The sequence below is a fragment of the Schistocerca gregaria genome, chromosome 3 (assembly GCF_023897955.1).
Source record: "Schistocerca gregaria isolate iqSchGreg1 chromosome 3, iqSchGreg1.2, whole genome shotgun sequence".
NCBI classification, from domain to species: Eukaryota; Metazoa; Arthropoda; class Insecta; order Orthoptera; family Acrididae; genus Schistocerca; species Schistocerca gregaria.
The window spans coordinates 458,661,122-458,685,723 of record NC_064922.1 but is presented as its reverse complement, the minus strand read 5'-3'; the positions used below and the strand labels follow the sequence as shown (position 1 = coordinate 458,685,723).

General features: G+C 41.2%; 1 protein-coding gene across 1 annotated transcript in view; it reads left to right on the top strand.

Moving 5' to 3' along the window:
• Positions 1-24,602, top strand: part of LOC126355417 (LIM domain only protein 3-like) — a 1,043,148-nt gene that overhangs the window by 331,237 nt on the left and 687,309 nt on the right. The window contains exon 2 of the mRNA XM_050005721.1: positions 6,401-6,479. The gene's annotated coding sequence lies outside the window, so the exon portion shown is untranslated. The remainder of the gene's footprint in view (positions 1-6,400; positions 6,480-24,602) is intronic.

The window sequence follows — 24,602 nt, the reverse complement described above, 5'->3', positions numbered from 1 at the left end:
TTTGCTACACTTGCAGTGCACAAAATACTAAAATTCAGGTACCATGTGCACTATGTGAAACAACAAGGCATTAAAGGTAACTGTGACAATTATTCTCCCTGAACTGTATGGATAACAGTTTTGCTACACAAGAAATATCATTTTTGTCGTCAATATTCTACTTTGTTTACATTTATACATATTCCACAACCGTAGTTACTTGGTGGACAATAATGATCTAATTTTTTTCTCAAGGTAAACGTTGTTCTACTTCACTTTTGAACAAGTTATATAGATCTGAAAGAAAAATGTATGTTATTAATGGGTCTCACATGCAAACAACAATTATAAAATTAACATAGTGGAGCTTACTCCTATTTTGTTGCATAATCCATGCAATAATAACTGGCACTTACTACATAACCTCAACTTACACTTACATTGGACCTAGAATACTGGAGACTTTAAATCACATATTTTCCTTTTAATGACCATGAAAACAACAATTAAAAAAGATTCAAACAACACTTGTTCTGCATGCTTTTATTGATCGGCATTCAGACAATAGCCAACATTTTAATCAACAGACGAACAAGAATCTGTAACATTTAAGACTGCTACATTCAAACATCTTTTAAACATAACAGCATTTAAAACGCACAATATGATGTGTCATCTTCGTACGGTGAGAAAAAAAATCTACAATCAACTTCAACACTAAGAAGAACTTCATTAATTAAATTGCACTGCTGCCACTTAAATCTTCTTGGGGGGTGCAGGCTGTGAATTATTCTTGGATATTAATCCCACCTTATGAGCAGTGTACAAGGATGGTAATTCCATCTCTGTAGCCTCTGCTGCTTCAGTGGTCATAGTACTACAAAGACTGACATCTAGGTATTTCAGGATGTCACAGTGCTTCCCAGTATCTTCTAGAAAGATGTCTGTTAGTTGGGTGCAGCCCTTTAATTTGAGATGCTTAAGTCTGCATAGGCATTGAATAAAACTGAGGACACCACTGTCAGCAATTTATAACAATGGCTCAGAATCAACGTTTCAGTGCTGTGGTTATGGACAGCTGAGTAGGACAAACCAACATGTGTTATCTGGTGACACTGACTGAGATCCAAATAACTCAACTTCCTGAAACTAAAGGCATATTTCAGGCTGACATCTGTGATTTTGTCATTAGTAAGTCAATATGATCCTTCTTAAAACGAGGAGACGATTTATTTGCCGTGCCCTGTCCTATGGCATTATCGCCTTACAAAGTGAAAATGTTTTTGGCTGCCTCTGCTGCTGGCATCTCTCTGTTGAACTCAAACAGAAAATTATGTCGTAAATATTCCGGTTTCTCCACTTGGCACTCCATATTCTAGCGTACACAGCTCCACTCATTGTCTCCAAGTGGCAAAATTACAGTATGTAAACTCTAATAACAACAGTGAACTACAAATAAAGAATGTCAGTCGATAGATAAACCCGTAGCAACCGGAATACCGACATGCAAAACAAAAATGCTACAACTTATGCACCAAACCAATAGCTACGGCCCCAACACGAGCCTCAAGATATGAAATTACGAGGGCAAATCATTTCATGTTTCATTAATAAATCATTCTGCTTGCTTTCCAAAACTCTTTTAGTCACCTGCAATGGAGTGGCGCAGTGGTTTAACCTTTAAACTAGAATTCGGAAAGAGTGAGATTCAGATCCCCGGTTGACGATAATGATTTAGGTTTTTTGTTATTTTCTTATATCTTAAGTATTTGAAACACACACTGCCGATTTTGCTTCACATCCCTGTCCATACAGAATTTTTTGTACCAGCTAAAGTGTTAAAATGATCAAGTAATCAAGCTCTATCCAATCATTCTTCCTGTTTTAATTTTCTTCTCTGACCAATATATCCTTCAACCTGCCCCTAAATAACTTATTTAAAAGCGTGAGTGAGAATGTGACAGACACAATGTCCTTGTTTATTAAGTATTCGCCCATGACGTACTCGTACGTGACGATTTATAGCTCGATGTGACACGCGGATTAGTTACATTTTTTTTCCGAAGGCAGTCTTAAAGATTAATCTCATGTAGTTACGGGCGCGTGGAGCAGAATGGAAAGTATATAAGCGAAGCTGAGGCGGATGGGAAATCAGTCTAGCCAAGATGTGGGCCGCAGACGAGGAATTTCGCCGACTTAATTGACTTTGACAAGCGATTGTTATGGCTTAGCTTCTGGGAACGAACGTCTCGCAAATTTCGAAGCCAGTGGGCTTCCTGCGCCTTACGCTCGTGAGCATCTGTTACAGTGGCTGAAGGACGGAAAAACCATTATTAAGCAAAGTAATGACGCCAGTGCCTCGTTACAGACTGTTCAGCTGTAAAGCAGGATAGGCGGCAATCTGTGACTGATTTGAGGAGAGAGTAAAATGCTGGAGCGGATCCACGTGTTAGGCAGCACATCGTTCTGCTCACGTTGGTGAACGCGGGGCCCCGAAGCAGACGTCCACTACGTTTTCCCATATCGATCTAACGACGTTGTCGATTACGATTGCATTGGTCACGCTTAAATGATACTGTACCGTGGATGAATGGGAACGTGTTGTCTGTTCGGATGAAACTCGTTCGCTGTTACATCTCGTCGATAGTCATGTCGGGTTACACGATCCTCTAGGCGACTGACTGCGTGTTTACGCTCCGCGCTAGGTACTCTGTCGCTATCGGGAACGCCCACCTGGCCTTTGATAAGACCTTTGGTATTCATTGAAGGCTATTGCCTTCTGTGAAATAGCTGAATATTATTCCGGACCGCCTGCATCTCTTCATGCTTGATACCTCCCAAGACGGCGATGGCATCTTCCTACTGTCCGTGTCACAAGTGAAGAATCATGCTACACTGGTTTGAGGAGCATGACGGTGACTTCACGGTTGATGACGTTGTCACCAAATTCGTGTGATCCAAACCCGACAAAAAACACATTTCAGACGCTATCCGGCGCCAGTACGTCGCCCACATACTAATAATCCGTAATCTACGGAAGTATCGCGACCTGTGCCTAGGCATTTCGTGCCACACACCTCTGGAAACGTCCCAAGGACTTGGAGCATACATGTCTTGTAGAACTGCTGCGTTCCAGAGGTGGACCAACATGCTATTAAGCTGGCAGTCATAATGTTTTTTTTATCTATACTCTTCAGCCTTCCCCTTCAACTTATTTTTAAGCGGTAGAGGTAAGGTAACAAACACGATGTCTGTTTTTAGGTACCTTTCTCTCAGGCAGTCGTCAAGATGTATTTCATGTAGTTACCGGCACGTGGAACGTTAAGGAAAGTGTATGAGAGGATCTGAGAAGGATGGGACGTCATTCTATCTACAACAGAGGCCGCAAATGAGAAAATTCACTGGTATACGGTACAAAGGACAGCTTGTTACGGATCAGCGCCAGGGAACGAAAATACTGTCATGTGCTGACAACAGAGATCAATTAGCGTGGAAATACAAGTCCTTCATTACAAAATTAGTTCATCGACACATGCAGCAATAGACAAATTGGAGCAATCAGGCATAACGTTCAAGAGGCAGTTAGTTGTCTCTTCGATGAGTAGGGAGGTTTAAAAATTTATCATTAATGATATTGTAGGGAGGTTTAAATATTTATCGTTAATTATATTGTATCGATAAAAGCCGCACACTCCGTGTATGCTTACGCGGCAGAACGATAGCAAAAACACAGTGATCTGTCGCAATCTCTTCAATGCAGCTATTAAATTAGCCATGACTGGCTTACAGAGTAAGTCTATCTCCTGATCACGATTAACACCCTCCGCAAAAATCAGTTTTTTCCTTAAACGGATGAAATTATTTTTTCTGTATGGAAACACATTAAATTCATCTACAAGATAAATACTTAATTACGGAAATAATTGTTCCCCTTGAAATATTGTAAATAAGCAGTTATGACTCATGCCACAAATATTTTGCTTCGCATTCATTGAGTAAAGTGGCACGATTTTTTGACTAGAAGGAAATATGACGCTGGTAAAAGTGCCAAATCGCACCAGTAAGACCACGGAGACCCAACTCTCCGAAAATAAAGTAATTAAAGATGTAGACAGAGGTGACAAAAGTCCTGGAACACCTCCAAATATCGTGTCGGACTTCATTTCTACCGGTCTAGTGCAGCAACTCGGCGTCGCATGGAATCAACAAGTCGGTGGAAGTCTACTGCAGAAAGACTGAGCCATGCTGCCTCTGTAGGGTCCACAATTGCGAAAGCGTTTCCGGTGCAGGATTTTGTGCACGAACTGACCTCTAGATAATGTCCCACAAGTGATCCACGGCGTTCGTGTCAGGCGATCTGGGGACCAAATCATGCGCTCCAACTGTACAGAATCTTTTTCAAACCAGTCTGTAACAGTTGTGTCCTGGTGACTTGGCGCATTGTCATTCATTCAAATTCTATCGTGGTTAGGGAATATGACTTCAATGAATTGCTGCAAATGGTCTCTAAATATCCGAACATAACCATTTCCAGACAATGATCGGTTCAGTGCGTCCAGAGAACCCAGGCCATTCCATGTAAACATAGCCCATACGATTGTCGAAATTGTTCAGTGGCTCTAAGCAGTATGTGACTTCACATCTCCTAGACTTAGATCTAATTAAACCTGACTAACCTAAGGACATCACACACAACCATGACCGCTGCAGGATTCCAACCTGCGACCGTAGCAGCAGCGCGGTTCCGGACTGAAGTGCCTAGAACCGCTCGGCCACACCGGCCAGCACGCCATTATCGAGCCACCATTAGTTTGAACAGTGCCTTGTTGACAATTTGAGTGCGGTCTGTGCCAGAAAAGAAATTGTTCAAATGGCTCTGAGCACTATGGGACTTAACATCTGAGGTCATCACTCCCCTAGAACTTAAACCTAACTAAGGACATAACACACATCTATGCCCGAGGCAGGATTCGAACCTGCGACCGCTCAGCCACCACGGCCCGCTCTGTGCCACACTCGAACCCTACCATAAGCCCGTACCAAAAGAAAGCGGGACTCATCTGACCAGGCCACGGTTTTCCAATCGTGTGGTGTCCAACAGATACGATCACCAGCTCAAGAGAGGCGCCGCATGCGATGTCGTTCTGTTAGCAGAGGCACTCGCATTGGTGGTCTGCTGCCACAGCCTGTTAACGCCACAAGTTTCAGCACTGATCTAACAGATACGTTCGTCGCACGTCCTACTCTGATTTCTGCGGTTATTTCACGCAGTGTTGCTTGTTTGTTAGTACTGATAACTCTACGCACTGCCTTTTTATACCTAGTTACGCGATGTAAGCCATCTACATATGTGCATGTCGATATCCCATGACTTTGTCACCTCAATGTATATTACTCACGCAGACAAGCAGAGAGTTCAGAACTGTTGCGGGCAGTGGCTAGTAGTCCCTAAATATAAGGGGACTATGGCGAGTGGACGTTACAAGGCACCGAAAGAGAACACGTTTAAAATATGAAAAAGAAACCTTTCAGTAGTGTTTATTTAGTGTAGTTGAGGTTCTCTAGCCTGATACCGGATAGTATCGCTAAAATATTAATGTACTCCGACGGAGCTGTTACTTGTCACCTTCAGGCGACATTATCACGTCTCAGTGGAAGGTTCGAGCAGAGTTACCGATGCTCCATTGTAGCAGTCAAGCACCAGAGGGCGCTGTTCCCAGCGCGCCGGAAATAAACAACAGCGCTTGGCACAGATTCACTCGTATTTCAGGACGACAACATTAACGCCCACTGTCGACGCCGCCATATAGAGCTGATAACTACGTGCTTTGTCTAAATATTATCTTCACTTCATTGTCACTGTCAGCTGCCGCCTTCGAGATCGTTAATGACGTTTCACGAATTGGCGTACTTATAGATCGCTGGTAACATAAAATTTGAAACATGACACCGGAGCGAAACAGAGATGGACGGTTCTCATAAATACGCAACTTTTGTATAATGATCACAATGGTTTACTGCAGCTCCCGGTTACCTACCATAGCGACCAGCAATATAATTTCGCTCGCAAAATAAAATAGGTACCGCATTTTCCTTTCACTTTTTTTAAATTTTTTAATGTAGTTCTGGGCATTTTAGCGGTAGGCTATGTCATACAAATATTTCAGCCAATATGCTTTTCATAAGTTACTAAGATAGATCTTGATTAAACACGCCAAGGATTCGTATCGGATTAATACTAGACACACGACTTCAGTTTCCCAAGAGAATCAAATAATCCCGAAGAAGTAACCTGTTCCTCCTCACAACTTATTGCTGTGACCTGTAGCTTGAAATAAATTAAACACTCTAAAATCTATTATTCTTCTGCAGTTATAAAGTTCCTCTTATCTCCAAACCGGACTCTTTACTTCTGTTCCAGGTTCACCACAGCGACGTCCTAGTACCGACATGTCCTCTGTCATGAGAGTTCTCGGTTCTTTCTTTGTTCTGGCGTAAAGGTAAGAAAACTTACAGGTAACTAAGAGTTACATTAAACCATCATGGACATCGCAGAAAACGATAATCTCAAATATATTCTTCACGTAAAAGCACCAAAGTGAAACGGCCTACTGGTTAGGTTCGTGAACAGTGTTAAGGTGGTCCTGGGTTCGTACCCATTTTCGTCCAGTCCCTGTCATAGCGAAGATGAATATTCGCCATTAGTTGAGATAGATTGAAACTGTCATCGTGATTCAACAACATTATTCATTACATATCAAGTAATTTATCTGTGCTAATTTGGATATACCATGCAACGTGAATTCATTTTTAGTGTCAAAAATAAGTTTTTATTTCCTGACGTTTGGTATAAGAAAAGTATGATTCGCACTGACTATTACCGGTGGAATATTCAAAAGGATGAACATTTCTGGCACAATATTCAACGTAACATTTTTTTTAAAATAAAGAGACAGTATTTTGAATATAACGCTTTACTAAGAAGCATCTTTTTTGTATGTAACGTGATTCATGATCCATCTCTCGTACAACAGTATCCAGGCTTAATTCTATCTGAGGTCACACTGATCAACCACTCGAAATCACGTTATTTAAAAATTTATTTTCTGCAATTTCGTATCAGCATACTACATTTATCGACCTAGTAACGTTCCCTGCTTTGGAAGTACAACTTTTAAATCTTCCATAGTGGCACCCTCCAACTGAATCGTGCTGTATTTCTAGGTGCAGCCAATTTTTGCTGCGACTGCCTCAGTCCCTCTCAGGTGTACCTGTGTCTCACAACCACGGCCATACTCTTTGATCGTAAGACCCGCGCCTGCATCAAGGGTAAAAGCGTAACATTTCAAAAGAGATATTTGCATGCAATTATTCAGGATATCCACTAAAATCTTAAATGTGGGTGGCGTCTTGAGAGCCCTTTCTTCCGAAATTAAGTCCATTGACTTACTACAGCGTCACTGCGTTCAAACGTTTCACAAGACATTCAGGAAGGTAAAATATCTACGTGAATAGAATGGCTACGTCCTGACGTTCCTCGATCGAGCCCACTATTGGGACTATCAGCTATGGAACCGAGGTATTTAACACACGATTTTATGGTTGACTTGTAGGCTTCCGGTTACAATCCTTGTGAAGGAAGAGTATTTGGTCAGCAAGAACGGAGAGGTGGTTACTTGACATTCCGGGGCACCAGACTTTTTATTATTGTCGTTGTCATATCGCATCGTTGATAATGATGCGTTTTCTCGATGGTCTCATGGGCTCTATTTGGGATGAATCGGTAGTGTTCTGACTTTCACACTCACCATTTCTCTCATCGCCTTTGTCACGAAAATGCACTCCACATGCACTCATCGCGGTCCCTGACATTAAATACACTTAAGATACTTGACACGCAAGCCGCAGAAATGGGGCCAAAGTTGATAAGTATCTTTTGGTTTCTTAAATTAGAAAGACGCATACGTCACCAAGCCTCCCTCTGACTGATTAGAAATGTTCACTATGGCGTCCCTTCTTTGCCACGCAAATGTTCGAAGAAATCCTTGAGAGTAGTCAACGGAGAGTTATTTTCTGTGTCACATACACATCAGACTAAAACGTAACATGAACGAATCCAAATACAGCTTGTTACGACTGTTTAGGTAGAAAAACATACTACAAGAAATTAATAGATTACAATTGATGGAGCCAAGCTAAACCGACGCATAAGCCAGAAAATTGCTATCAAACAACCAGATTACAAAGAATAAGCATAATTAGGGATATTGGGATGTTTATTTGAATACTTCTTTGAATGTACAGCGTATCTGTGAAAGAGATCGTATACAGGCTTCTTGTGCATGTCATTTGGTGCTACACAGATGTCTGGAATACCTAAATCTGGCCAATAAGGGAGAGAATATTCATAAGATGCTACCAATGCATGAACTACCAAAACAGTTATACGACAGTTCGGTCACAACGAAGTTGTCAGGCAGCAGCTCAAGAAGCTTCTAGTCTGCTCGATCAACGTCAGACAATGTCACATATCTGCTCAGTAAAATTCTCATGCAAATCAGACAAAGTCAGCTTCTTGTGAACTTTTGATACGTGAAATTCCGAGATGTCCACGCAGATTGAATAAAGGCATATTGAGTATCCGTTCGTACTGGTACATACTACATACTTGCATACTGATTTTCGAAAAAAGTGTAAAATAATTGCACCTACGCTTCATGTTCGTCTATCCAAAGGCATTCTCATTTCTACAGTTGTACTAACACAATAACCGAAAGTTTAAGACAGATATTTATTAAATCAATCCAAATGAAGCGGTGGAATTATTAACAATTAAATACTACTCAGCAGAGGGGAAGGATGTTACGGACCACATATAACAACCCTGATTAAAGTTAACGATAGTTTACCCAGGACGGCTCAAATGAATATGTGAATAGCTGATTTGACTTGGTCACATTCGATTTCGCCTTTTTTGTCGTTGCTGGATTGAGATTTAAGTCATAACGGACCTTATCTCGTGAGATACAGGAAGGGATCAAAACGTTGTGTACGAGGAATTATTTTCTCCAATCCTTTTGTGATCATTTATAATTTTTTTTATATTTCTTTGTAGTGGGACCTTTTCATGATGACTCATTTCACTGTTCTTCACAATCAACATTCATTTGGTGGACGTAGAACGGACAGAAAGAAGTGATAAATTTATTAGATTGTTTCTTCTCTCCTATAACGTAGAAAACATAGTAGTAATAAGAAATTAAATAACAAAAGGAATTAAAATTGTACGATGTTAGGTCTGCCAGTTATGCAAAGCACCGTTTTTTTCTAGAACCCAAACATGTTTCAGCACCACTGTGCCATCATCAGTGTTTTTCCGTTTTATTCAATATGTAATGTGAACATTTTTTTCTATTTGATAATAAATTATGTGGACATTTAGTTCAAACAGTAGTTCGTTTCTTTTTGTAAAAACCTTTACACTTGGTGTGCATGATTTTACAAGACCACTTGTGTATTATTTATTACAGGTATCTTGTCATGTGCAACCAAACGATGTTGATGAGAAAATTTGTTAGGAGTTAACCTATCATCTAAACGTAAATTAGTTGGCGCCTATGTTCGTTTTTACTTACGTTCTCGTGTGGCAATCACTTTTATTCTCAGTATCATGGTGAGGTGTCGCGATGCACACGTAAGTATAAAACGTATTTTCACAAATAAGGTCATATTTTTACAAATAAGGTCGTAAAAGCTCTTTGCCCTTCACCAAAATACAGTGTAATTGAGTCACAGCCCAGTCAGTGTTCCTTTGTTCACCAGAGAGTTCTGCGCCAAATTTGAATTTTGTTTACACCTTATCTTCGTGTGCATGTGTGTGTGTTTTCTGTACGCTTCTTAGCTGTTTGTGTTGCCTTTTACATGGTGTTTCCTTTGTATGTAAATGGTGAGTGTTTGTATAGTGTAGTGTATCCATTTTTAGTGTGTGTGTGTGTGTGTGTGTGTGTGTGTGTGTGTGTGTGTGTGTGTGTCTATGTGTGTGTCTGTGTCTGCGTGTCTGGGTAGACTTTATCTGTTTGTGTCGTCTGTTTTGTAAAGTTCCTTTAATGTGTTAAATACTGTTTGAACCTAATTAACCTAAGGACATCTCACACATCCATGCCCGAGGCAGGATTCGAACCTGCGACCGTAGCAGTCGCGCGGATCCGGACTGAGCGCCTAGAACCGCGAGACCACCGCGGCCGGCGCACAGTGGTGCTGAAAAATGTTTGGGAACTTGGAAAAAAACGGTGTTTTGCATAACTGGCGGACCTCACATCATACGGTTTTAACTGCAGACTTGGTAAACACAAGGAGCTGCAAATACAAATGATGAATATCTCGTCGCCCAGCCAGGCATCCTCCAGAAAGCTCTATAATAGGTACAGGGATACCTTAAGGAAGCTCCAGAAGACAACTCTCAATATAGAGTTCAGTAAAAATTGCCTACGTAATAATGTAATTCCAAAAACTCTGTGGATAGCATGTCATCTGCACCAAAGAAAGTGGAGATTTTGTGCCTAAAGCAAGAAATTAGGGAATTACATGCTAAATACTATCTCTCTGCACTAAACTTTACCGAACACAATTAGGATTAGCCAACAAATTTACAATACCAGGTCACTTTGAGGAAATAACAGATAGACAGAAGGCATACATACAGAAAGTAATGCAAGAAAAACAGGCGAAGTAAAACAGAAAACACAACTGAATAATTAACAGCACAAACACATACACTAAAAACAATCACAACCAACAATAGAAATCCCATGACATAATCATTAACGTAACTGACATAAATCTTACAAAACAAGAAAAGAGCGTACTAGAAAAACAACCAAAACACAATATTAACACAAACATAGTACACAAAACAACAGAAAACCGCATAACGTAATCAGAACACATCATAAAGGAACATGAAAGACTGAGCTCACCAAATTGTAATGCAAACTTGACAAGAGAATTTATAGCTGCAGAAATAACAATGATAGTCAGAACACACAAATACACAATTATTTCTAATCATAGACAATCAGAGGAAATCACAGCCAACAAGCAAAAATAAAAATTAGAACAGAACAATACCATAATAACAAGAGCAGTCAAAGGAAATATTACAGTAATTATGGATGTCTCAAAGACAACATCAGAAAACTGACCAGTGAACGAACAGCAAGGTACCCAGTAGCATTCAACATACATTGAAAAACATCAAAAACGCATTCTCAAAAGGCCAGGTAAAGCGGATGACACAGAAAAATCCAAAAGCACCCACCCTAAATTCCCTACCAAAGGTTCACAGTGACAATATCCCATTAAGGCCCGTCATTATCTTCTGTAATGCTCCAACCTACCACCTAGTCCAACAGAGATATACTACAAAAAATGTACACTTTTGATAACACCAGCAACCTGGAAAACTCTAACGAATTAATCGACAGAATCCAGAACATACACATGCCACACACAGCAACCCTCTTATCATTTGACGTCATATCAATGTGCACTTGTATATCAATAAATGAATCAATCAACATCATCACACAAAGATTAAAACATCAAGGGAACACACCATACACACAAATGAAATAACAACCATATTCAAGACCATAACATCACAAAATTATTTTGTGCCCAACAAAGAATTTCATTCTCAATATGAAGGACTGCAAATGGAATCACCAATTAGTGGCCACCTAGCTAACATGAACAACATGGAGATGATGATCTTCAGACACATAATAAAACTAAAAAAGTACAAAGTTGTATAGGAGTACCATTATGTCAATGACACAATATGCCATGATTTATGAACCACATACACACATAAAACAGCTACACAATGAAATAAACAACTTACACTCAAAAATTAACTTGACATTAGAAACAGAAAATAACAAAACAGTTCATTTTCTAGATCTCACCACATATAAAACAAACAACACACACAACCACAAGAACCACCATTCAGAACCTATCGAACAACCCATTGACACATAAGCAAGCTAACTTCAGATTCGTGCTCCATAGATTAAACAGAACACTCATGAATGAACAGAACTACACACAAGAACTAAACACAATAATACAAATAGCAGTGGAAAATGGTTATGATACCCATATGCTATACAAGTTAAATAAAAAAATATGTAAACAGTGCAAAAATGAACATACCAAAACACACAAATCCTCACCCAACACAGAACAACACAAAACACCAACAATGACCACACACTAGACACAACAGAGCAACAACACACACACAAAACGAAATGGCACATATTCACATACAGTAACAAGGTTGTTCACAGAATAAACAACATATTAAAGAAACAGGAACACCAAATAGGATACAGGACAGAGAACACAACACAGAAAAAGATCAGAACACAAGAACACCTACGGATGAATTTAACAGATCACGAATACATGAACTCGCGTGCAACACCTGCCAGTCGTTGTACGTAGGACAAACATGAAGAAACTGCAAAACCAGATATTCAGGACATCTCAGAGCCTTATAAAGCAACAGCTCCAATAGAACATTTGCTGACTATATTATAGCCCACAATCACCACTCAACTACAATAGAAACAGACTTAAGAATAATAAAACCCAGCCACATCCTATATAGCAAACTGACTATTGAGGAAATCTTCCACATACAGAAGGCAATAGCGGAAGTAAAACAGGTCATAAATGATTACACTACACTCTGGTATGGCACACTATTTAACACATTAAAGGAACTTAACAAAATAGAGAACACAACCAGATAAAGTCTACCCACACACAGAGACAAGGACAGACAGACACACACAAACTCACACACACATACACACACACACACACACACACACACACACACACACACACACACACACACACACACACACACACACACACAGATAACACAGATAAAATGTAAACAAAATTCAAATTTGGCACCGAACTCTCTGGTGAACAAAGGAACACTGACTGCGCTGGCACGCAATTACACTGTGTTTTGGTGAAGTGAAAAGTGCTTTTACGACCTTATTTGTGAAAATTTGACCTTATTTATAAATATACGTTTTATGTTTACTTGTGCATCGCGACACCTCACCATGATGCTGAGAATAAAAGGGCTTGGAAACGTAAGTAAAAACGAATCAAGGCGCCAAATATCCCGACAAACTAAATTACTTTTACGTGGTAGATTAACTCCCAACAAAATTTCTCATCAACATCGTTTGGTTCCAGATGACAAGATACCTGTAATAAATAATATATAAGTGATTTGTAATAATTTAGTAAAAATGTTCACATTACAGATTAAATGAAACGTAAACTGATGATGGCACAGTAGTGCTGAAATATGTTTGGGTACTTGGAAAAAACAGTGTTTTGCATAATTGGCGGACCTCACATCCTACAACTGTAAGTGCAAACACGGTAGACACAAGGAGCTGCAGATCCAAATGATGAAGAAGGAATTAAATTTGAGACTGGGATTAGAAAAGGGTGTTAGCTTTCACAACCCTCTGTTCAGATGATTTAGATGAAAATTGCTTCCAACAAAAGAATTGTTTTGTAATAAGCAGAATGAGAATTAAATGTACAAGGTTTCCTGATTACATGATATTACTAAATGAAAATGAGAAGGCAGTTACCAGTGTGTTAAAATACCAGAACACTATCTACGAAGAATGAGGAAAAATGTATCTGAAGAAGACTAAGGCAATCGTTCTTATAAGGATATCGAGGAAGTAAAATATGAGGTGGATTAATGGAATAAGTAGTTAACTTCAGCTACCAGTAACACGACATGCCGTCATAGACACAAATAAGGTAGATCAGATGAAAACCACACAGATGAAGTAATGTTGTCAAACTTTTATTTAATCAAAAATAATCCGATTTATTGTTAATACATTTGTCTCTCTGAAAGACAAGAAAGCAATGTCCACAGAACCATTATTGTACCCAGGCGTGCACCTCATCGTTTGAAGCAAATCGACAGCCACTTAAGTGTTTCTTCAGGGACCCAAACAGTTGGGAATGGGATGGGGAGAGAGAGGTGTTACATATTGTCAATGTTGTTTTGACTAAATTGCAGAAGATCTGCGGTGAATTATTTTTTCCTTCGTAGGCGACCACATGCATGTAGAATTTCTTTAATGAAATTTTCGTCATTTCACTGTAAACAGTTGATTTATTCCACACAATCATGATTTTGGCTTTATAGGATGCGGAAATATTACAATGTATTCCTGACCTGCCTGTGACATGTCATCGTATGTTTTTTTTTTATTATAATACGTTGTCACACAGGTCAGACATGTCATACAGCATGCACCTGAGAAAGGCTATAAATAGCAAATCACGATTTAGTGAAATAAGTAAACAACTTATAGTCAATTCAAAACACTTTTCTCAGAAAGCCTTACCATTCTTCATACAGTCCCGATCTCTCCTCATCCGATTTCCACATGTCTGGAGTCCTGAAGAAAGACACTCGTGGTCGTCGATTTGCTTCGGACGAAGAACTGCGCCTCTGGGTACAATCGTGGTAACGTAGGCAACAGAAAACCTTCTTCCGTTAGGTATTGTCTCGCAGAGGCGTAAAGTAAGTGACACAATCAGTATTTCCATCATTGTGTCAGTTACTGAGCTGTAACGGCGTAGCGCTCTTGTTTTATGACCATCGTTACGTTAACCTGCCCACGAACGATGAAAAACTGGTTTTAATTATGTCATGTACGGATGTTGTCATTTAAAGAAAGATATGAACGATAATATGAAGCCGTGATGGCTCCAACACCAGTCAAGGGTGTTTTATGATCTGCAGATGGCTAAATTGTTAGCCGAAGCGAGTAACCCACTCAAATGAAGATTTCATGTGTGATATTGACTTACAGAGTTCTCAAGCCGTAACGCAAATAAAAAAAAGTTACTACAGATCGTGTACTTCCCGGCTGACAATTCCTACAAGCTTAACCAAAAAAATTGTTAAATAACCCCATAAAAGAGAAATACCCTTGAAATAGAACATTTATTCAGGACTTAACGATATTTTGAAATATTCTTTTAAAACAGACAGGTTCCCTAAAGCACTATAAGCCACTGGCTTCCATAATTTAATTCAAATTTCGTTTTAGTGCGTCTTTAAATGTAATTTCTCAGAATTTTGCCAATCGGCACACACCATCACAGAAAGAAACACAACTAGCACAAAGTAACACAGGTATAGAACACATGTCAAAACCGGACTGCAAGTAACTGCTGGTAAACATTAACGAGGTTGGTTAATCGACATGCAATAGATTCACTATGCCTGCAGTTCTTAAAGAAACTGGTAATACACTCCTGGAAATTGAAATAAGAACACCGTGAATTCATTGTCCCAGGAAGGGGAAACTTTATTGACACATTCCTGGGGTGAGATACATCACATGATCACACTGACAGAACCACAGGCACATAGACACAGCCAACAGAGCATGCACAATGTCGGCACTAGTACAGTGTATATCCACCTTTCGCAGCAATGCAGGCTGCTATTCTCCCATGGAGACGATCGTAGAGATGCTGCATGTAGTCCTGTGGAACGGCTTGCCATGCCATTTCCACCTGGCGCCTCAGTTGGACCAGCGTTCGTGCTGGACGTGCAGACCGCGTGAGACGACGCTTCATCCAGTCCCAAACATGCACAATGGGGGACAAATCCGGAGATCTTGCTGGCGAGGGTAGTTGACTTACACCTTCTAGAGCACGTTGGGTGGCAGGGGATACATGTGGACATGCGTTGTCCTGTTGGAACAGCAAGTTCCCTTGCCGGTCTAGGAATGGTAGAACGATGGGTTCGATGACGGTTTGGATGTACGGTGCACTATTCAGTGTCCCCTCGACGATCACCAGAGGTGTACGGCCAGTGTAGGAGATCGCTCCCCACACCATGAAGCCGAGTGTTGGCCCTGTGTGCCTCGGTCGTATGCAGTCCTGATTGTGGCGCTCACCTGCACGGCGCCAAACACGCATACGACCATCATTGGCACCAAGGCAGAAGCGACTCTCATCGCTGAAGACGACACGTCTCCATTCGTCCCTCCATTTACGCCTGTCGCGACACCACTGGATGCGGGCTGCACGATGTTGGGGCGTGAGCGGAAGACGGCCTAACGGTGTGCGGGACCGTAGCCCAGCTTCATGGAGACGGTTGCGAATGGTCCTCGCCGATACCCCAGCAGCAACAGTGTCCCTAATTTGCTGGGAAGTGGCGGTGCGGTCCCCTACGGCACTGCGTAGGATCCTACGGTTTTGGCGTGCAACCGTGCGTCGCTGCGGTCCGGTCCCAGGTCTACGGGCACGTGCACCTTCTGCCGACCACTGGCGACAACATCGATGTACTGTGGAGACCTCACGGCCCACGTGTTGAGCAATTCGGCGGTACGTCCACCCGGCCTCCCGCATGCCCACTATACGCCCTCGCTCAAAGTCCGTCAACTGCACATACGGTTCACGTCCAGCTGTCGCGGCATGCTACCAGTGTTAAAGACTGCGATGGAGCTCCGTATGGCACGGCAAACTGGCTGACACTGACGGCGGCGGTGCACAAATGCTGCGCAGCTAGCGCCATTCGACGGCCAACACCGCGGTTCCTGGTGTGTCCGCTGTGCCGTGCGTGTGATCATTGCTTGTACAGCCCTCTCGCAGTGTCTGGAACAAGTATGGTGGGTCTGACACACCGGTGTCAATATGTTCTTTTTTCCATTTCCAGGAGTGTATGAGCCCAGACCCATATACGTTTGCTACGCTGTGGCGAAAAAAGCTCTCATTACTAAGTATCGCTAAGCGGGCGAACCATGCCGTTAATATTTATACTTAGACTGTCGTTCACTAACCCGTTCATCCTAAGGCGGTACTAGCCTGCGATACTAATTTTACTTCAGTTAACAGTGGGGATTAGCCCCTCTCACACAGCAGTTAGTGTGGGTCGTATGACCCTTAAAATATAACGTCAGTTGGAAATAGACTGTGATCAGCGTACCAACGCAGCTTGCCATTGAGAAATTATTTGTGCTACAGCACTAATTTCGTAAGATGCGGTAGGAACTTATCACTGCAGGTGTATCACACTAACGAATATATACCGAGCGTAACTACAAACGACCACTGACTGACAAAATTTCCACCAAGGACTTAATTATTGAAATAAACGAATCAGTCACAGCCAGATAACGATAACAACAAATTATTCGACTCACAGGCGGACAATCACTCCATCTCAGCAGGAATGAAATTCCATAAAGCAAATTTCTCAGCACTAAATGAAATTTGATAAAACAAATAGAGGCAACAACCCAACATACATACAGCAGAATCCAAACGACTTCACGTCCCTCAGACGTAGCAGTCGGAGTGAGACTTGCCCAGACTACAGACATACTTGCCGTGAGCAGCTGTCCAGCCAACGAAGGCACGACAATACTCACTAAATTGTAGTTTCTCAGATAAAAAACAGCCAACACAGTGAGGACGTTCCCCTTGTATAACGCACAGCATTTCTCTCCATCGATCGACAGCCTCCGCAGAACGAACAGCGACGATAACAGAGGAAACAGTCGACCTCTGGTGCCACTGTCCGTAATACTACGACGTAAATTAAACGCGGAGTCCACACTGTAACCGGGAAATACAACCAGCAAATGGGCTTTCTAGCGGATTGCAAGCGACTCTAGAAATGCATATCCGAAACACGACTCACGTAATTGTGGAAATAACTTCCCTTACAATAGGATTTCCGAAGACATGATTTCACTGTCCTTCGGAAAAACACACACACACATACAGTAACCGCCTTCGCATGGCGGCCAACTATTCTGTAGAGGCAATGCTCTAACCAAGTTGGCCCCGCGAAGTGACCGCGCGGTTCACGGCGCCATCTCACGGATTGCGCGGCCCCTCCCGCCGGAGGTTCGAGTCCTCCCTCGTGCATGGGAATGTGTGTCGTTCTTAGTATAAGTTTAAGTTAGTTTAAGTAGTGAGTAAGTCTAGGGACCGATGACCTGAACAGTTTGGTCCCTTAGGAATTCCCACACATTTGAACAATTTTCTAAGCAAGTTGGCCGATTTTGCTTGGTGCACAGAGCTCACGGCGGTCCGCAACCTTCCACGGACCTCTAGGTCGCCGAGCGCCATTCGGCTCGTCATACTATACAAAAAAGAGCACTCTTCAACTTTCAACAACCCCAGGAAGGGCAATTAGCCCGACATTCATATACGCCATGAATGAGATCAACGGTTACACTATTCCGCAAAACCATAAATGGCATCGACTGACCACCGCATCCGCAGCAGTCGGTAGGACAAGAGAAACCCGCCGACTCCGGCACAGTCCCTCTGCCGATCCAGGGAAACCCCTGCCAGTGCTCCCGACAGCTGTAAACAGCTCCATGCACAAATGAGGAAACTTTTTTTCATCTGTCACGTTTTCATTTGACTGTCCCTTATAAAAGTGTACGTGTGCGTGTTTCGCGTCTCCTACTAAGCCGCTGTATCGATTTCAACCGCATTTGCGAAAAAAAATTACTCATTGTTTTTGAGGAAACACTATGGGAATAAATACCACCTAGCTCGCATAGTTGGCTACCGTAGATGAAAAGTTATGGTAATATAGTGTTGCCCGTGACATCTAGTGTGAAATGGAGATAAAATAAGGAGCTGTGTTGCACAGGATTAATGAGAAAAGACAAATGCTAGAATCGAGTAACACACAGGAAACAAATGGCCTAAGAACGTGAAAGAGAAAACAGTACAGATCTAAGAATGGATTTGAAGGGATGATGATAGGGAAGAGGATTAGAGGAATAAGAAGATTCCAACTAATTTGTGTAATCAAGATAAATGCATCAATTTCAGTTATGACAGTCGGGAGGACTGAAGAACATGATAGACTTGTCTAATGGGGATAATACACCAGCATCATCATAAACGTCGTCGTCAACACCATTTATTGTCCTCTGCCGGACTTTCAGTACCTTTGACAAACATTACATCACATTCCTTCAAGAATGGCTTTTTCCATTAGAATGTGGAGGATTTTCCCCCATCCTGTTCCAGGCAGACCAGTCCTGTCGCCATTACTATTGACATTCAGAGTAAATTCCAGCCTACAATAAGATTTGAAAACGGCCGTGAACAGTGTCTAGGCAATCTCGTTTCTCACCGGAAGCTCAGCTCTACAGTGCCACAGCGAGTGCGGCGGCTGCGTCCTCTTTAATTAAAGGTTATCCACATCCCCTTCCCTCCCCCTAGCGCTAATTGGCGATTATTTCCGTCGCATGCCGCCACAAAGCGTCATCCGACAAATACGCCCTCCCAAATAAATAGAAACATCTCATTAGCTCTGCAATATTTCGCCGCTCCGAATTAAGAAAAGGCATGAAAGGAGGACTCTGATGACAGAGAGGGGCGCGCAGGAGCCGGCGGCGGCGACAGGGGGGGGGGGGGGAGGGGGAGGGGAGGAGAGAGCGGCGGCGGCCGTATTTTTGTGCCTGTGTAAATCACTCTGCGCTGACTCATTATTAAAACATTACCCAATTAATACGGGCGTGCAGTGTCCTTGTTAATTAGCGGCGCTTTTCTTTATTTATTGGCTGCAGCGGCGCCACCCGATGCGGCTCTTCAGACCGGGCCCCGCTCGTAATTACAAGTTTTCGGATCCGTCGCGTATTTCATTCTTTGCGGATTTTCTCCCGTGGATCTTCAGTTCTCGTTTCGGTAACATCGGAACCAACACTGATTTCCGTCTGATGAGTGAGTACATAGCCAGACATAAATAACGAAGAGTGAATGGACGATGATAAATGACTAAACGAGTATAGAAGAAGAAGAAATGGAGTTACTAAGGCGACAACAAATAATGCACAGAAAGAAGAAAGTTTGTAGCCCTCCTGTTATTTTTTCAAATTTAGATTACAGGCAAATGCATAACCGGAAATATGACTTGATAAAATGCCTTGTCTGTAGAAGATTTATTTTTTTAAGTAGATCTGGTTACGGCCATCAGACAATCCCTTACATCGGATCAGCGTTTCGCACACGCAGTACACGCCTTACATCACAGTTTCCTAAAAAATGGCAAATATAATATGACAAACAGTATTAAAATGATTTGAGGGTCTGATGCGGCACTGTGAGTAAACACCTTTCTTTTTTTTAGTCATCTGTCTTCTGGGTAAACTGACGCCGCTTGCCACAACTCCACCCTGTGCCATCCTCTTCATCTCACAGTACCTCCACATCTCAAATGCTTCAAGTGTCTTCTTTTCTGGTTTTCCCACATTCATTTTCCACTCCTATACAATGCTGGGCTCAAAACGTACATTCTCAGAAACTTATTAAAATTAAGGCCTATTTGTCATACTAGTAAATTTTTCTTGGCCAGGAATGCCCTTTTTTCTAGTGCTACCCTGCTGTTTATGTCCTGCTATTTCCTACCGTCAAGGATAATTTTGCTGCCTCGGTAGCAAAATTCCGTAATTTCATCTACTTCGAGATCACCAATCTTGATGTTAAGTTTCTCGCTGGTCTCATTTACGCTACGTTTCATTTCTGCTACGTTTCATTTTTGCTATTTCTCATTACTTTCGTCTTCCTTCGATTTACTCTCAATCTACGTTCTGTAGTTATTACACTATTCATTCCATTCACTAGATCCAGTAATTCTGCTCCACTTTCACTGAGGATAGTAACATAATCAGCACACTCTTACCGTTAACATCCTTTCACCTTGAATTTTAATTCCGTTCTTGAATCTTTCTTTTATTTCCATCATTGCTTCTTCGATGTAGAGATTGAACAGTAGAGGCTAACGACGACATCCCTGACACACACACTTTTTAATTAGAGCACATCTTTTCTGGTATTCCATTATTACTGTTCCCTCTTGTTTCTTGTACATATTATATACTACCTGCCTTCCCCTATAACTTACTCTTATCTCAGAATTTCGAACATCTTGCACCACTTGCTATTGTGGAATGCTTTCCCCAAGTCGACAAATTCTATGAACGTGTCCCGATTTTGCTTCAGCCTTGCTTCCATTATGAACTACAACGTCAGAATTGCTTCTCTGGTGCCTTTTCCTTTACTAAGGCCAAACTGTTAGTCTTCTATCAGAACTTCAATTTTGTGTTCCACTTTTATGTATATTACTCTTGTCATTAACTTGGGTGCATGAGCCGTTAAACTAATTGCACGATAAATCTCGAACTTGTTGGCTCTTATACCTTCGGAATTGTGTGGATGATGTTTTCCCGAAAGTAACGTGGTATACCGTTGCCACTTTCCCCAACGATTTTAGAAATTATGATGGAATGTTATCTATTCCTTCTGCCTTATTCTATCTTGAGTCTTCCCAGGGCTTTGAAATTCTGATTCTTACACTCTCTTCTATATTGACTCCTCTTTTTCTCCTGTTACGTCTTCAGACAAGTCTTCCCCCTCATAAAGAACTTCTGTGTACTCTTTCCACCTACCCACTCTCTTCTTTGCATTTAACAGAGGGCTTCTCGTAGCACTCTTAATGTTACCATTCTTGTTTTTAATTTCACCGAAGGTTGTTTTGCCTTTCCTATATACTTAGTCAGTCCTTCCGATAATCATATATTTTTCGAATTCTTCACATTTCTCATGCAGCCATTTCGCCTTGGATTCCCTACACTTGCATTTTTATTTTATTTTTAAGTAACTTGTATTTCTGTATTCCTTATTTTCCATGAACGTTTTTGTACTTTCTTCTTTCATCGATCAATTGGAGTATTTCTTGTATTACTCATGATTACCTTCTTTGCACCTGTCTTTTTAATTCCAGTTTCTGTGACTGCTGTTTTGAGAGACTTTCATTTCTTTTCAACTGAACTGCATACTGAACTATTCGCTATCGCAGTGCCAATAACCTCAGAGAACTTCAAGCCTATCTCGTCATTCCTTAATTCTTCTGTATCCCACTTCTTTGGGCACAGATTTCTCATGACTGGTCTCTTAAACTTCAATCTACTCTTCATCACAAATAAATTGTGACCTGGATCTATATCTGCTCCTGGATATGCCTTACAATCCAATACCTGATTTCAGAATCTCTACCTGACCATCTTGTAATCTGACTGAAATCTTCCCCTATGTCCTGGCCTTTTCCAAGTACAATTCCTTCTCTTGTGATTCTTGAACAGAGTATTTTCTATTATTTACTGTACTTTATTACAGAACTCGATTAGTCTTTCTCCGTTGTCATTCCTAGGACGAATCTCGTATTATCCAGTACAACTTTCTTCTTCTGCAACTGCATTCCAGTCGCCATGACTATCACATTTTTATCTCCCTTTAAGTACTGAATTACCCGTTCAATATCCTCATATACTTTCTCTTCCTCTTCACCTTCAGCTTGCGGAGACGACATGTATACATGAACTGTCGGTGTCAGTGTTGGTTTGCTGTCGATTCTGGTAAGAACAAACCTATCACTGAACTGTTCGCAGTAACTCACTCTCTGAGAACCTTTCTATTATAACGAATCCTGCACTTGTTACATCATTTTTTGCTGCTGTTGATCTTACCCTACACTCACCTGACCAGATATCCTAGTCTTCTTTCCATTTCACTTCACTGACTGCAACTATATATAGATTTCAATCATATAATACCGCTATCTCGGTGCACCATTAAAGCAATTTGACAAAAGACGAACAGCAGCTATTTACTTTTCTCAGTGCTCCAATAATGGGCTTCAGTAGATAGTTTACCTATTTGCGTGAACTTGCTAAGCTGTGAAAAACACATTAATTCACATGAATAACATGTGAGTAAATGAGGTTTTAGTCTAGTGACTTGTATTCGGTATACTTGGTCGAGTCTATTACTTTAACCTTTCTGTTTGGAAATCTCAAGCCTACGACGTAAAACAATCAAGTTTTACATTACGTCAGCACATCCTCTGCGACTGCAGTGACTGACGTGCCATCAATTTTGTAAAATCATTCGAGAGAGAAAACATACACAGTGTTGCACTCACTGTGGTTCTGAAACATAATTGCTGCTTGCAACAATAGTTCAAAAGGAACTATATCTCTACTGAAGACAGAACATTGTAAAAGCAAGTTGAATGTCGATTGCGAAGTGCAACTCGGTCATAAAGATAACGACATTTTAAATTAATGACGAGGGGTCACGAATAAACTTCTGAATCTTTAAAAAACTGCATTTAAAGCATAACGAAAGTTAATATGGTGCACCCAACACCCATGCGTAAAAAAGTGGTACAATGGATCACTATAAAATATGCTAATACAGTAATGCGAAAACGATTAATGCTGGCAAAAAAATTAGTTCCAATTGTGCCCACCAGGCAAAAATCTGAATCTTTAAACTGTTTGGATGAAGGTATGCCATCCAAGCTGTCATTTGACAAGACGTAACGTGAGTGAACAAAATGCTATCGAGAAGAGAGACCGTGCGCTGTTAGTGAAACAGTTTTGTGTGAACGGGAGCAGTTAAAATTCTATCTAGCCCGAACGCTCCGAGAAACACAGATATGCTTTCTCTGCCCGTCTACTCAGGCGCGGTGATCAAACTCTGCCGTGCTGCCACGGGATTGGTCAGATAGCAAACCATCCACAGTGTATTGCATAGATGTACATTAGCTGTGTGGCCAAGGGCTCTGCAATCTGCCTGCTGCTAATACATCGTGTAAAGAGAAACTTTTGGAAAGACTTTTAATAATGGACGACTTTCAAACATGGTAGCTAAACGAATTATTATTTTTCGAAAGGCACCGGTATGCTCCGAATGCAATCGACGAGAAAACTTGTATTGATCAAGATGTAAATGTATTACGCTTATTGAAGATGGGTGAAAACTCGAAACGCATACAAGCAGTGGCTGATTACTGGGTTCCTTGAAGTATTTTAATCCACAGCCACAGGGATCAGCCACCATTAACGTAGATAAAATAGTATCAAGAACAATGTTTTAGAGAAATGTAATATTACACTTCCAACAGCCATAATTTTGATTTTGTTTCGATATTTTTATCACATCATCTTCAGGTCTGTCGCATGAATGACACGAAGTACCACTCGTGCATGTATAAGACAAGGAATTATTATTCATATCTGGTTCCACAGATGTCCGAACTTCATGAATCTTTGTGCTCTTCACACGTGTGACAGTTTCTGTGCCAGTTGCTGTCACATGTATAAAGAGCATACATGTTCGTGAAATTCGGATATCTCGGAAGCAGATACGAATATTAGTTCCATGTCTTACACATGCACGAGTACTTGGTGTCATTCCCGCAAAAGAGTTGGAGATGGCGTGATAGGTTCTTTGAAACAGGTTCCCTAATAAAACAATATCAAAATATCGGCTGTTGGTACAGTATTATCACATTTCGTAGACCAGCCTCATTCCCAAGGTCCTGAGCTTAAGATGGAATTACATGTACATAAGTAATTTAGTGTGTTCGTGAGGTACGACATGCGTCGCTTTATCCGACAGTGGAAGAATCAGTGCAACTTGCCATAACAATGGAAGGCAACAAA